Genomic DNA, 17,255 nt, shown 5'->3' on the forward strand with positions numbered 1-17,255 from the left:
TATACAAACATAATGGCTAGCTGTCACTTGATGTATATAGTATTAATGAGCAGTATACAAACATAATGGCTAGCTGTCACTTGATGTATATAGTATTAATGACAGGTATACAAACATAATGGCTAGCTGTCACTTGATGTATATAGTATTAATGAGCAGTATACAAACATAATGGCTAGCTGTCACTTGATGTATATAGTATTAATGACAGGTATACAAACATAATGGCTAGCTGTCACTTGGTGTATATAGTATTAATGACAGGTATACAAACATAATGGCTAGCTGTCACTTGATGTATATAGTATTAATGACAGGTATACAAACATAATGGCTAGCTGTCACTTGATGTATATAGTATTAATGACAGGTATACAAACATAATGGCTAGCTGTCACTTGATGTATATAGTATTAATGAGCAGTATACAAACAATGGCTAGCTGTCACTTGGTGTATATAGTATTAATGACAGGTATACAAACATAATGGCTAGTTGTCACTTGATGTATATAGTATTAATGACAGGTATACAAACATAATGGCTAGCTGTCACTTGGTGTATATAGTATTAATGAGCAGTATACAAACATAATGGCTAGCTGTCACTTGGTGTATATAGTATTAATGACAGGTATACAAACATAATGGCTAGCTGTCACTTGATGTATATAGTATTAATGACAGGTATACAAACATAATGGCTAGCTGTCACTTGATGTATATAGTATTAATGAGCAGTATACAAACATAATGGCTAGCTGTCACTTGATGTATATAGTATTAATGACAGGTATACAAACATAATGGCTAGCTGTCACTTGGTGTATATAGTATTAATGACAGGTATACAAACATAATGGCTAGCTGTCACTTGATGTATATAGTATTAATGACAGGTATACAAACATAATGGCTAGCTGTCACTTGGTGTATATAGTATTAATGACAGGTATACAAACATAATGGCTAGCTGTCACTTGGTGTATATAGTATTAATGAGCAGTATACAAACATAATGGCTAGCTGTCACTTGGTGTATATAGTATTAATGACAGGTATACAAACATAATGGCTAGCAGTCACTTGATGTAGAGCATTATAGCAACATACAGTCTAGCTGTCACTTGATGGACAATTTCAAACACCTTGTACCTGTGCTGTATTAACTTGAATAATAATTTTAAAATATCAATTATATGCACCTTTTAAATATATAGCATGAATAGATAACTTTTATTGTAATGTTAAGAACCAAATTTACATTTTAAATATTCAGTTTTGTATGGAAGAATTTAGTCTAATGTTGAGAATTAATTTTACATTTTATTTCTGCAGTATAAAAAGAGCATTAATGTCCAAAACCGAATTTACAGTTTAAATCTGCAGTATGGAGATGAGAATTTATTAAAATGTTAAAAATGTAAAGGATTTTTTTTACCTGAGAGAGAGGCACTTGACTTAGTATCAGAATGCTTAACTATGCTTGCCCTTACTTGGAATGCAATCTAGGAAGAAAAAGACCATTATCAAACATTTGTACTTTTCTATAAACCTGATTAATTGCTACACACAGAAATAATATTACAACATATCTGTACACATCTACATATTTTACACCCTGAATACCAAGTTACACACAAGTTAAGGAATCAAGTCCATTATTTGACAAAAATGCATCATAATAGCCTCAAGAAAAACATTGTAATTTCTTACTAAATCCAGCAAATATTTTAACAAACTTTAAAGCAACAAAGATGCTTTTAGAACTTGGTTAAATAGTTTCTCAAAAAAAACAAAAAACCCACGTACCTTAAAACACAACCTTCAAGCAAAGGTTAATTTGCATTGTCACTAGAAACAAATCTGCAAAAGAATCACACCAAACTGAATAGCAGTGTTGTCTCACTCAAGTTGTTTCACTGAAGTTGGAGATAATGAAGTGATGCTAAATCACACCACCTTCATACATACGACATACTAAATAAATCAAATATAATGTAATACAATGTTTGCATCTTATGTATACTTTTTAGCTCATTCTCTAGTAAGTAAATCTATTTCATATGAACACATCATTAAATTCAACTAACTTGAAAAGTGGTTTTCAACAAGTATTTATGCTTGACAATTAATACTCAATTTTTAATAAATCCAATTATTTCACCAACAAAATATCACAAATATTGGGATATGAATCATATTATAATTAGAAAAACGTGATGCACAGTGCTTACTTAAGTTTGATTTAAACAATATTTATCACTGTCAAAACACTCATTCAGTATGGTTTGTGATTGACCAACAGCTAAAACATTTAGTGTGAAGACCCAATATGTACTACGAGTATAGACAGCATCACTGTACACGGCCACCCAGGTTTTTTCACTTCCACATTTTAACATACTGTAATGATTACTTCCGTTTTTAAACATGTGTTTGCTTTCATTGTTACCACTTGTAAAAGAAATCCATAAAAAAAATAGGATTGTTTATTATCTTATAATATATTGTCTGTATGTACACACCATATTTTTCGGCCTACATGCCGCAACTTTTTTTACTGTGAATTGCAAGGTGCGGTTTCTAAAACGGTGCGCTTTATTTATGAATTTTACGGTAACCACTGTGCCTCTGTTTCCGGTTTGTAACGTTTTTAATTAATATATCAGAATTTAAGTTCAGTACGAAACTTGCAAATTAAAATCACATAATCGGAGTACCTGTAATGTTTTTGTTACAAGTCGACATTCCCAATCTAATTAGTCTGCTAATTTATATAGAGTATAACATTGTGCATACAGATTTGTGTTATTTTATTGTTTCAACAGTTATGGGAGGTCCCCATGTGAATACTCTTCTTTTTTTTTGGTAGTCTAGGTGTATCGCCAATTTAGATTGGGAAAGTAATATACTGAACGACTGATCTACGGTATACACCTGACAGGTGACCTGTGTTCAGCTGATAACTTTACACCGCATTAATGTTTTGTGCCTATCTTGCTTTGTTGTATTTCATTATATTACATGTAATTATATATATTATAAATATATAATTAATATAATATTTTATTTTAAAAGGCAGTTGTTTAAAAGTTATAAAACAATGTCCGACAAAGGTCGGAACTTGGTTTTAAAACAAGGGGTGCAGTTTATACACTAGTACTTGTAATAGGCCGGAAAATATGGTATATATACTGAACAAAATAAGAAACTTCCGGGCAATTCCATGGTAATGGAATTACGAGTTGGAGAGATATTTCCGGCATTAAACTCAGCTAGTCCACAAAGAAAAATTATCATAATGATGTAACTATGTAATACACTAGTACTGCATTAGTGCTTGTTATGGACAGAAGTGAGACTCTCTACTGCAAGGTGTAGTGCATGAGTACTTAAATTAGTTTGGAATTACGTAAAAACGGACACCATTTTTACGGGCACCGCAAAAACAATCAACAAACTCTGAATTATGATGAAATAATTATTTATTTTCATGATGGAATGATGACCTAATGACTTGTGATTAACAAAATAGAAATTATATTACAAATTATCTTTTCATAATTTTGTTGTACAACACTGAATGCCGGTAACAGAATTACACAGTTCGGTAACGGAATTACCGCTCTGAATTTACTTTTGAAAAACAATATTTATTTACTTTAAAATTTGATTTGCAAATATGTTGCATAATTTTATGAGTTAAATAATAATTCAGTATACTTGTTTTAAGCATTCATATTAATATTTTAAATGATAACTAGTTTCAATACCAGTAGCGTGTACACGTACATGTATATGAGTGGAGATTTAAACTATGTACATATTACATAGTAAATGTTTAAAATGTTTGCCAAAATTGAAAAAAATTCTTGAACAGTGACATTGTTAATAACAAAGAGAATGACACCAGGTCAGAGGAACACAGGCCAATTAAAATTATATAGACTGACCATCAAACATCTAGATTGTATTACAGTAAGTGAAAGATATGCCTAATAAAAAAATTCCTCATCTATCTGAGGTTATGGTAACATACATGACAACATTCAAAACACCAGTATTTATTTTTTTTGGCCAACCAAACATGCCATCTTTCCATTTTAAGAATTTTAATCAGATTAGATTTCCTTGTAAAACAGCATTAATACTATAAAACGGTTGCTTTCTTTTTGTCCATTATATACATTTAAAAGCATAATGTTGGTAATTAGAATGATACTTTCCATTTTCTGGATATCCTGTCATTTAAATATAAATTATTAAATACAGTCAATAAATGCCTTTGGTAAATATGTTACATTTCCACTTTCTGGGCACTATATATGTTTAAAGACATGTACAGAGCTTGAAATAGTGGTCTGTAAAAAGTGAAAAGAAGTCTATTTTTAAATCTTGCAAGTGAAATAAACATTCACCTGCTAAAATTAACTAAAAATTGCACCATTTTTCAAAAAAAAGATGTACGTACTTACGATCATCTCATCTTCTATTTAGCTGAGGTCGAGCTCATAATTCTGTTACATTTTAATTTTATAATGCTCTAAACTACATATCAGAGGTCTTAATTTTCCACACATTGTCCCAAACCCTACATTCATGTTTCCAGCAGACCATTTTTGTTTCACAGCAGGCCATATTTCTTTTAGCCTGCTATTTTAAAAAATAATAATGGCAGGCCATATTTTACTTCGACCGGCCTCGGTGGCGTCGTGGCAGGCCATCGGTCTACAGTACTGGGTTCGGATCCCAGTCGAGGAATGGGATTTTTAATCGAGATACCGACTCCCAACCCTGAGTGAGTGCTCCGCAAGGCTCAATGGGTAGGTGTAAACCACTTGCACCGACCAGTGATCCATAACTGGTTCAACAAAGGCCATGGTTTGTGCTATCCTGCCTGTGGGAAGCGCAAATAAAAGATCCCTTGCTGCCTGTCGTGAATGACCATATGTTTGACATCCAATAGCCGATGATAAGATAAAAAATCAATGTGCTCTAGCGGCGTCGTTAAATAAAACAAACTTTACTTTTATTTTACTTCACATTTCGAGCCCCGATATAATTCTAGTAGGTTTTGATTATAACTTGAATTTTGTCATGGATTTGTCATAATGTTTAGTCATCATAATGAAGCTTTTAAGTAGTACTGTTTAGTTAAAGTGTATCAGATTTCCTTAATTTCTATATTGTTAAGGGATGACATTTATATTTGCTATGGGTGTTCCGCAAATGCATTTGGAGCCACTACTAGTACTATTACCATATGGATTTTTAAAAAAGATTTTGTACATCTTCCTATTGTTACATCACTTGATGTACTGGTGTATATGGATAAGAGTGTAGCATTTTAGTACTGTGTAGGTTTATATTAAGTGTTTCTTAACAATATATACCAAAGACGGTAACGGAATTACAAACCTATGGTAACGGAATTACACAAGTTTACAGCTATATAATTTTACTAATAATGTATGAATTTGAAAGTAAATGTGTCTGATTATGTTCATTAACATATACTCAGAGAATATGAGTTGATTCCTTGATTACATATAAATGAATAATACAATCTAACTTTTTGTTTGTTTTCGGTAACAGAATTACAAACTGATTTTATGTTTTCTAATTTCCCCTAATCTAAAAAAAAAAAAATTCTTCATTAAAGTGGATTATGAAGTGTAGTACTTTGTTAGTGGTAAAACAAAAACACTAATAAAAAGAATATTACCTTCAATTACATGGCTGCTGTACATAAATTCATAGTGTGTATTATGGAGTGTCATATTTTTAGTGTGACGGTATCCTCATAAAATAACTAAAGTCAAACACGTCCCGACATTTTTACATTAAAAACAATCTTAATATATAAGGAATAACATGATTTGATTTTCACTCCATGTCCACTTTAGCGTGGAATTGCCCTTCCGCTAACTTTGCTTGAACATAACTTGATGAAAACAAACCAGGGGAATAATTGTTATATGTGCGTTTAAAGAGTGTTCCATGATGCATCGTTTGGTGCAAAAATCATGGCCATAGGTTAACAGAAACTGGGAGAAATTTTGACCAAGTGTGGTAGGGGTTAAAAACAAAAACACCCACTTAATAACTGGTAAGACCACCTCTTGAATTGACAACTGCAGTGCATCGCAGGCGCATAGAATTGACTAAAGTGTTGATTTCTGCCTGTGGAATATTGCTCCATTCCTGAATGAGCGCTTGACGAAGTTCGTTGACGTTAGCAGGTGGGTTGGGACGACGCCTCAATCGTCTGTCCAGACTATCCCAGACATGCTCGATGGGGTTGAGATCAGGACTTTTAGCGGGCCAGTCATCAATGAAATTAATGTTATTTGTCCTAAGAAAATGTACAGTGTCTCTAGCTGTATGAGAGGTGGCATTATCATGCTGAAAAATCGAGATGTTGGCGTTGTTATGGAACAGAGGAATGACGTGATGAGCAAGAATGTCATCGCGGTAACGTTGATCATTTAAATTGCCATCAATGACGACCAGTGGTGAACGATAACCATGGGCAATGGCTGCCCAGACCATGACAGAACCCCCACCACCGAAACGATCTCGTTCAAGAACACAACAGTCAGCATAGCGTTCATTTCTCCAACGGTAGACGCGCACCCTGCCATCACCACGTTATAAAAGAACTGTATTCCAGCGTCGCCGTATCCAATGAGTGTGTACACTTGCCCAATTAAGACGATTTAGATGATGACGTTGCGTTAAAACGCATCCGACGTAAGGACATCGTGCATGTAAACCGTTCTCCCGCAGACGATTACAAACAGTTTGCTCACTGATTCGGTTATTGTGAAGCCCAGGTGTGTTAGCAGCAGTTGCAGTGGCAGTTTGGAATCGATTGCGCAAATGCGTGTTCATGATATAGCGGTCTTGACCACGTGTTGTAACACGCGGACGTCCACGAGGTGGCAAGTCGTTGGTGCTTCCTGTCGTTCGAAATCTTACGCGAAGATTTCGTATCGCTCGACTAGAACTTCCAACATGCCTTGCAACGTTTTCTGTCGACATGCCAGCATCAAGCATGGCAATCGCCCATTAGCGTAAATTATTGGGTATTCTTGGCATACTAAAAAGGCTACAATGTAAAAAAAAGTTAATTTTGTTTACAAATTTTGAAGCGTTTTCGTTCACTTGACACAATGTCAGTAAGACAAGTAAAACAAATTGACCGGATACTACACGGGACATGTCGAACCATGCATGCATGTGCAAATTGAATTTCACGTTGTCGACGATTAACAGTGCAAAAATAATCGATAAAATTCATGAATCCTGATAATACAGCTCAAGGCTAATACTACCTATATAATTTCATTACACAATGAATTCTTTAACACAACAAATACTATATGTACAAATCGGAAGTTTCTTTTTTTGTTCAGTATATATTTTTTTAATTTGAAGTTACAAGTGTTACACTGTTGCTAGTATTAGTCCCAAACGGAAACCAACACGGTCTCAGCCCCGTATGACTGAACAAGACTGGTTTTTTTAATGTCCAATTTTTGTCAGCCTCTAATTTCGCGTGGAAATTTATTTTGATGAATTTTATTCAATCACAAAAATAAAGTATTAATGACGATTAAAGCATATTGATTAATTAATCTCATCTTAAACTGAGTGTACATTTGTTTAATTCCTGACACAATTTTCAGAGCAACTTAAGATATAGTTTTCTATTATCAGCAAAGAATCTTTTACGTGTACTTTCTTACAGACCGGACTTCAAACAGCATATATACCACAGCCTTTGACATACCAGTTGTAGGGCACTGGTTTGGAAGGGGCAAAAACCCAATGAGTCTGCCAGAGGTTCAATTATACGAGCCACTGAACAAGTACCTCAGACGAGTGCTCTACCAACCAAGCTAAGTCTCAGCCCGACCCCCCAGTTCACACAAGAAAGTTGTACATACTGTTACAAGTATAACAGATGGTGTTATACAGTAAGCAAAGCTAATTTATCAGTTGATGTTTCCATGAATGAAAAAATATGTCCAACCCTGAAATACTCACCAATAAAATACTTTTGAAAGAATATGGCATGGACCCACGAGATCTGAAACAAATTAAAACTTTTTTATTACAATATTATGTGTATATTTAAAACATTTTATAACTACGTTCTTTGTCAAGTAAATCAAATTAAAACATTTTATTATAATATTCTATGTTGATCAAGTTACAAAATTTATAAAACTGCTGTTAGCTATGAACCACTATCCCATACGCCATAGGAGCATCATAGCTTACGATGGTTTTATATTTCATTGCACTAAGATGGCTTTGAAATTATGGGTCCTGAATCTGATCTAGGCCACAGATCACACCACAGCTAAAGACCTGACAACCCTCCCGGATTCCGCAGGAGTCTCCCAGGATTTAATCAAATCTCCTGCAATTCCATGTGGGGGACAATTCCTCTTGTTAAATGACATTTTTATAAGCATAAAAAAAAAATTGATGTGGAGCGGAGCGGATAATTTTAACATGCCCATATACCACTAAGGTTTCAAGCATGTCTAACCCGGTCGGTCCTGTCTGGATAGAATTGATTTTTTTTTTTTTTTTATATAATTTGGAACATTTTAGAAGGACAGTCCAAAAATAAATAAGAAAAGAAGAGAGGATCAGACTATTTAATAATATTTTTAAAAAAAAGTAATTTCGACATAAACGGAGGTTCCTGTCCTAGGAGAGGTTTGGCTGAACTCATGACGAGATGATGGGGTGATTGGCCCAGAACTTCAGGAAGAAGTAAGGCTGGGTAGTCTTCCGGAAGTATCAGTCTGATAATCCGATGGACAACTGGATTATCCATGTCTGATTTCAGCAGTCCTTGCCGATACATCTCGATGCACTTCCGCCAAAATTACATAAGGGAAGTAACTCCAACTTGTTTTCTCTCATTCGGAAAACGGCGGCTATTTTGGTTTCCGAGAACTTAACAGGCCGAATTGTCCTGACTTGAGAATTGTGGGATCTTTATATTGTTAAAAAACCACATGGAGTTTATAAACTGTGTGTTATTATGTTTGTTGTCATCGTTTTATGGTAATGGCTACGAAGCGTGCTGCTGCTCAATTCCACAGGCTGTGTATTGACATTCAGTGTTGCCATATATATAAAACTATCCAATTTAGTCCTAATAACATCTCTGACTTGTAAAACATCTTCCCGCTAGATTACATAATGCAACTATGACGAGTGTGAACTGCCAGACTGTGTGCGAGACTGGCCCAGAGTTGACAGCGATACACACGATGCATGTTAAAATCACGTCACAGCAACACAACCAAGAGACCAATTAGTATATAAACATACTTGTGTCAGTTAATTTTGTATGTTTGTGCAGTAAAATGTTGGTAACAAGCTTACACTTCAAGAGATTATTTTTGTACAATTAATAAATGTTGTATCTGACAAAGTTACTTACGGAAAGGGGTATAATTCCTGTATAATTCCCACGATGTCAGTAATGAGGTTTTACTTATGATTAATGGAAATACAATGTTTATTGCATCATTATAATGATTTTTAAATAAATATCACATCACTGTTCCTCATTATAGTCAAAATTGAATATTCATTTATAAGATTTGAATAAATTTGTCTGTTACTAGGTACACAAAGCACAAATAACTATGATGCAGCCTGTAAGTAATACCGTAAATGTACTAATTAAATTTTTTAATTTCTTGTTCGTGTTCTAACAGATAAAACAGCTATTTTTTTTAAATATGTATTAAATCATATTAAAATTTAAAAAATACATATTTCTAAATTAATTTTAAAAAAAATTAATTCCAAAATCTAAGGTTAACGTATACATGCAACATTATGTAGTGTTCATGTAACTTATTGTAATGTTTAAAAAAAACACTTGTGATTTTGGGTTCAATTGTGTGCATTTAAAAAATCTGCTTTTTTAACACAAACCACCTGCTTTCTCTTGACTACAGGTTGACAGGTCTGCAGCTAATGACAGACCAGTGCATTTCATGTCTTTTCAAATAAACACAGGTTAATTTAACCTTCTGATTACTGCAGACGAGATATCTCACCCGACGTCACACCAGTCGACATACTGTACACTGTATACAAGCATTCCCAAATTCGTATTTCCCGCCATTTTGCACACGACACTCACCGGAAACGTTTTTTCTTAACAGGAAACAGTTTAGTTTACAACATGCTAGCTAGTTTTCAGCAATTATTTTCGCTTGACAACAATAGCGACATGTCACAGTCATTTTCAGGGATCGATAGCTGATTGTGATAGCCAATTTGATAATAAATTTTATCATTTTATCAACAACGAAAATAACCAAATATTGCATATTAATCATAGTTTGTTCGGGTTTTTAAAATTCTGGTCAGAAAACCACTTATCGGAAATAATGGACAGCTGGCCACAAATGCCCGTAAGTAATCAATTCTTTTTAAATATTTTGCCTAATTTTAATCACCATTAACAGATCTAAAATATAAAAATTACAAAAAAAAACCAAGAAAATAATACTTACAGATTCATATATGAACTTTATCTTATGTACAGTCAAACTTCTATAACTCCACCTTCGATCTCTCAGTGGGCAAACCAGTAGCTGAAGTTTGGCTGCCCACATATTTCATAAAATTTTATGAATATAATTCTGAAGTGTCATTAAAATGAAACTGAAATTTAAAATGTTTTTATCATCATTACTTATCAGTTTAGTTTTTTTCCTTTTTTAACATTATTTATCTACAGCTCATCTTCGATTGGGCTGTCAGTCATAATACTTTGATGAACTGGATGGCTGTTGGTGTAGTTTGTGGCCTTTCGCATGTTTTGTGTTAGCCAACATTATTCAGCGCAAATTTTTAACGATTGCTTAACCTCTGTGTAAGAGATCGAACAAATTAAACACGAGTAATATTACAAGATATTGTTTTTAAAAGGATACATAATTCTTAACAAACAACCTCCATCATTCTATAACATATACAATTCAAATAACACAAAACGCCACAGGAATTCCATAATTATTGAATGGCTCCTTAGAGTAAGAAAGCACGGGAATACTCTATAAAACAGTGTACACATGACAATCATGAGTAGCAGGCCTGATCCGCATTTTCAGTGATGCCAAACATTTTGTCTCATGTCAAATCGACCCTACTTAGTACTAATAGTTTAACCCCTATCTGGATTATTTCACCACCAAATACATTTTATATTGACGATATGACTAAACAATTTAAAGGGAAGCTTAAGCAAGGCTTTTGGGATGGTAGGCATATTCAATGATACATAATGTACATTATTGCTTAATATCAACAAGTATAATCGTATAGTTAATTAATAAAACGGTTAAATGTGATGGCTATTATATATAACGGGTGCAGCCATTTTGTACCATGCCAGTGAATACGCCCTCTGTAATAATAGCCATCCCAGTAAGCCAGCAACAAGTATATATTATTTTTCAATACAAAATAGACCACCATTGTCAAAGTGTTGAAATAACTATATTGTGTTTTGTAAATAAATTAACCCATGTACTGAAATAATAATTGGAGTGTTTTCTGAGTTAATTGATATTTTCTTTCTGTGGCCTGTATCTGTGATTCCTGATTGGCAGGTGTATATTTAGACGGTCCTCAGACACTGTCTAGACACACTAAAAAGACGTGCCTCTTATTAAGATCACAGGGTACTGTGACACAACTGCATGGATACCCCTCAAATCGTAATGAACATTATCAGCCGTCCTGCTTTATTACTGTAATTCTGTAAAACCCTTGATTGAGTAGACTTTCCCATCTAAAATCACAAACCTGTACGTCATCCCAAAGAAAAAAAATATTATCACTTGGGTATCGTGAGTGGTAGTTTTTGCTCAAACATACCCCACCAATAGGCCTAATAATATGCATTTTTTCTTTGGATTTTTTTTAAAAAGAAAAATACTACAACTCCATTTCGTTCTATTGATGCAAACTGAAATATATTTAGTTTATAATACTGTCAAGTCATTTATGTTGTTTTACAAGTCAGGATGATGGAAGCGAAGCCCTTGTCATAAATTAGAGCATTTGTTTAAACTGTGCATAGAGGAGATGGACGACGGAGCTGACGTCACTTCGCCCCAAGCTATATCACTGGACATCACAAAAACGAAACAAAATGGCTGCCCCTAGTTAGCAAGAATAATCATGGTTTTTATTAACTCTAAAATTACGTGTTTTTCATTTGTTAAAGTGTCAGTATGTGGTCCGCGTATGCATCTTCCCAACACATAAGGCTCTTGTTTGAGTTGACCGTACCTTAACAAAAATACAATTTAATTCATGAAAAGACGAATAACTTAAAACATGAAAAAAACATTTTACAAAATGCATAATTTGTTTTGAAGTAAAGTTAATAATGACAAGATTTAAGAAATATTTCATTATTAATTAGACTAAAGCTTGCCAGATGGTGTCTAAAAAATTCACACTCGGTAAGCACAAGTCGTCAATATTGGGATGCATAAACAAGGTTTTTCGGGTGAAAAGGAAATATTTTGTAGCAAGAATTGGTAGCAACCAACTAGTTTGGGGAAGAAATATCTGGCACACTGGCTTTTCCAAACGCCTCCTGCCAAACTCATGCACGGTGGACGCCGAGTGGATGGCAGCATTAGAGTGGATATTTATATCGCCTGTCAGTCAAGTTGTCAGTGCCGATACTTTTGAATTGCCTGTGAACTGTTTGACAAAGAATGGTTGCCTGCAACATATTTTGGTTGTCCCGGTCGCGTTGACAACCAATTTGTGCACCCCTGTTAGGCATTCAGTGTTTTATTTGTTAGGTTAAGTTCCACCATGTTGTGACACAATACGTCTACTGTTAATTATATCATTTACTTTCTATTATTTAAATATGTATGTAAGTGTCTTCTTTTTTTTTCTGTCAATAAATATATGTAGCCTATATGCCCAAGCATATATTTCAAATTCATCTGGGTTATATTTTTTATTTACAATATATGCAAGGTGAATGTACCACAGCGTCGAAGATGCCAACATCTGGGATGGGGTGGGATGGGGTGGGAAGCTTGTGATGACAGTGATACATTAATTCGTCTTTCAACTGTGGATGCAGAGTTTTCAGAGTTCAGTGGTATGCAGCAAAGCACACGCTTCTTACAATATTAAGCGAAATCAACCAGCTGCAATAGTTTCAAATTTGAACTCTTACATAATAAGTGGAATAGCGTTCGCTCGATGCACGGTCGGTCTGGGATCAATCATCGTCGGTGCGTCCATTGGGCTATTTCTCGTCCCAGCCAGTGCACCATGACTGGCATATCAAAGGCTGTGGTATGTACTACCCTGTCTGTGGGATGGTGCATATAAAAGATCCCATACGAACTATTTCCTCGTCCCCTTCAAGATCGAGTTATCGAAGTTTGACTGTATTTATAAAACATTTAAGTGAATATATGTCAGTAAAAATTATGAACTTGTACCCACTCAATGTGGTTTTTGACAAAAATTAATCCAGTAGTCTTAAAGGTTAAAACTCCCAAAAGTTGAAAAGTAGTTCTTAAAAAGCCAATGCACATACCTTTTAATGACTATACTGATTATGGTTATCTGCAAATAAATGATAGTATGCATTAAAATTGAATCATAATAAATCCCTTGCAACTGATTGGGACAACTAATGGTTCACATTATGTTCTAAAGAACTATACAAAGAAATGTACATGTATGGCAATGGTAACAAAATTAACCTATAAATAAAATATACACCAAAGTTAATGAGTAAAGCGACGTTTTAGTTATTCAATTTGTTGCATGGACCCATGAAATCTGAACATTTTTACATATTTGTAAACAACAAAGTTGCAAAGTTAAAAAAACTTTTGACGGTTGAACTTTAGTGCGATATGATTGGCTGACAGCTTACATGTTCCAATTGTTATGTCTTCCACACTATTTGTCGAACATGACTATGCCATTACAATTTAGGTGTTCTCACGGTATGATTCGATAAGACATTATTAATAGTAGTCAAAGATTTAATAATTTTTTGAGATGCTAGCAAGATTTGTCTTTACGACAATGGCAGCATCAGGCGAGTCCTAGGCTGTGATAGCATAACCAATGATTGCCAATGCTTTCCTCTTACATTTCATATATATTTTTTCTGTGCCTATATTCAACTAAGTTTCAAGATCTCTGTTCTGGGCACACGCATTAGCTGTCTGGACTGTTTTACTTGGATACCCATATTAAACACTGAATTCGTCCATTAAACTCTACTTTTGCACTAGCTACGTCTTATAGGTTTCATTACAGATTAACACCCTGCATGGACCAGAATGATGCGTTAACTTCAGACTACTGCAGGCGAGATATCTCGACCAACATCTCGCCAATCGACATACCGTACAATGTATACAGTGCATTCCCCAATTCATATTTCCCGACATTTCGCATACGACTCACCAGAAATGATTTATTAACAGAAAACGGAAGACAACTCAGCTTTCTGTGTCTTTAGATTTAGTTTTTTCAATGGATAATACCTTGGAATTTTGAGTTGAAAATGTGGTTTACAGCAAGTATTTTCACTTAACAACAATGGTGGCACGTCGTGGTCATTTTCAGGGATCGATAGCAGATTGTGACAGCTAATTTGATTTTACATTTGATAGTTTAACCAACAACAAAATTCACCAAATAATTGGATATGAATCGTAGTTGGGTTTTTTTAAACAATTCTCGCTGCTCCATTTAAGCGGGGCAGCCCGCCCCACTATGGCATTTTGGCGACCTTTTTTCATGTTCGCCGCCCTCTTATTTTTCTGCACCCCTCTTAAATTTCAAGCTCCCCACTATATTTTACAGCACCTATCTCCGCTATTTCCAAATGCACTTTTTTCCCACAAATAAAACAACGATCAGTCTGTACACTGGACATCAAAGGAATCAAGCTGCGATGTGTACGAAAAAGCAACTGACGAAACATTTATGTCAGTTACCGTATCATAATTTAACAGTATTTTTAACAGCCTCTATTTGATCCCATACCCGTACACAATAAAAGTTATATATTTTATTTGAGCAATGAAAACATTTTTATTTTTTATGGATTCAGCAATCTCTGATTGAAAACCCCCCACTTATTTGGTGCCAAATGTGCCATGTGATCAGAATGGTCATTATATAACGTTTCTTGTTTCCACTGACTATCGTCTCATATTTTGTCATCAATTGCAGATATAATTGGTTGTAACTGATGATTTTTACTTTGTCATTTCTGTCATTCTATTTATTCAGCAGTTCTTTATAAAATATTAGAAACGTTTCATTTTGGGGGGGATATCACCACTTATAAAAACAACGGAAGTGATAGTGTTTATCATTAAAATCATTTATCTTGGGTGTGAAATAATATATACACCGCCTTTACAAAAATGGAACAACTACTTTTTATCAGCTGGCGATAACTTTTATCACAGCGATCAATTCATTCCATGAAGATGGAAATAACAAAAACCGACATTAGGGGATCACTTTACAAATATCTTGAAATCTTTATTAAAATAATATTATTAAAACTTTGATCGGTTCAGCAAAACTGGAACTGCTCGTGAATGTCAGACCGATAACATCTCTGGTTCAGTTAAAAGACTAGTCTGCTTGTATGTTGTATAAACCTTTTTGGAGGCAAAGTAAGGAGTATGTCTTTCTACAAAGTCTACCAACACACAACAATATGGTAACCAAGCCCCCACCCCGTATTTTTTTTTTTTGCCCTCCTTTAATTTTCACCCAGCGAGAACACTGAAATAATGGACATAAATAATGGACAATTTTGTAAAAAATTAATCAAGTAGTCTAAAGGTTAAACATGCATGGATTTTAACCAGAATAAAACCAAGAACTCTAGTCAGATGGCTGGACAAGCAGACAGCAATCAGTTTGTTTTTAGGGTTGGTTGAATTCTGTTTGGGAGTGGTTGACATACAACATCCATGGGTAATCATAGCAAATATAAAGTATGCAATACTTACAAATAATGTTCAACAGGGGTGTATGTTAAAGAAAACCGTAACCCGTCCTACAAGTATTTTGGACTGTGAAATTCTCTATTTTTAGGTATACATATATTCTAACTCAATGATAAAAATTCAGTAAACAGGTTTTTTAAAAAACAAACAACATTACCTGAGATTAGATATGAAAGGCAGTGCAAAAATCTTGATTTGGCGATGGAATTAACCCTGTAAATGTATGTACATAAAAATATTAATTATAATTTAGATAACATAACTGTAGTCAAATGTACCAATGATTTTTTTTAATAGTAGAGGGCTCTGTACATTAAAAGAATAGTCTGTCAGAAATTAGAACTAACATGCATGAAACCATTTGAAAATTAGATGATACATGTACACCAAAAAAAAGTTATTTACAATAATTCAACCAACCTTATTTTTTCTGTGCACCAAACTCAAAATTATTTTCTTCAAGTATGTTTTCAAATTCTTCAAAGCAGTTTTCTTTTATTTGCATGTATTTAGCCATTATTATTGTCATTTCAGGCTTTGCATTTAAGAATTTGTCTTCCCCAGCAAGTTTTAGAAGAATTGGTATCGGTGAAACAGCCCACCGATGGTCATTTTGAGCCTGGCTACACAGGGATTTATCCAGGATTTTTCACCACGGTCCCATAGCTGATCGGTTTGGGAAAAGTAGTGCAATTTTTGTCATAATTTAGAATGTTTCGGGCCACTGATTTTATGCATCTGTAGTATTATTTAAAACATAAGTACTTATATTAATTTTGTTTTAATACATTGATCTTAGTAAAATATATAACAAAACAAAATTCACCAGTTTTTATTGTTCTGATTTTCATTTATACAAGACAACTGTTCTTAAATTATTTTCTTTGATTCAACTCCCACATGACTGTTAAAAGTTAAACTTATTCACTTACTACTGTTGTATTGTGTTTTTATTACTAGTCAATTTTTACAATTTAGCTAAATCTCCAGACCCTATGCTGATTCCACATTCTACTTTTATTGGGGGTTTTAATTTCCACGCCCTATGCTAATTCCTCACCCTAGTTTTAAATGATTTTACAAATGCACGTAAGTAAACGCAACTTTTTCGATTTGTTGCCTAATTTTAATCAATATTAACTGATATAAAATATAAAAATCAGAA

The 17,255-nt window shown here is 34.0% G+C and overlaps 1 protein-coding gene across 6 annotated transcripts in view; it reads right to left on the reverse strand.

Moving 5' to 3' along the window:
• The window catches only part of LOC121378737 (trinucleotide repeat-containing gene 6C protein-like), a 57,823-nt gene that overhangs the window by 30,633 nt on the left and 9,935 nt on the right, over window positions 1-17,255 (reverse strand). For 4 of the 6 annotated variants that reach the window (XM_041507028.1, XM_041507027.1, XM_041507026.1 and 1 more), the window contains exons 3-7: window positions 16,248-16,303; window positions 13,636-13,664; window positions 8,055-8,097; window positions 1,812-1,865; window positions 1,441-1,507 (exon numbers count right to left, since the gene is read on the reverse strand). The gene's annotated coding sequence lies outside the window, so the exon portion shown is untranslated. The remainder of the gene's footprint in view (window positions 1-1,440; window positions 1,508-1,811; window positions 1,866-8,054; window positions 8,098-13,635; window positions 13,665-16,247; window positions 16,304-17,255) is intronic. The other 2 variants (XM_041507025.1, XM_041507024.1) reach the window with 2 other exon arrangements.

This window comes from Gigantopelta aegis, chromosome 8, assembly GCF_016097555.1.
Source record: "Gigantopelta aegis isolate Gae_Host chromosome 8, Gae_host_genome, whole genome shotgun sequence".
Taxonomy (NCBI): Eukaryota; Metazoa; Mollusca; class Gastropoda; order Neomphalida; family Peltospiridae; genus Gigantopelta; species Gigantopelta aegis.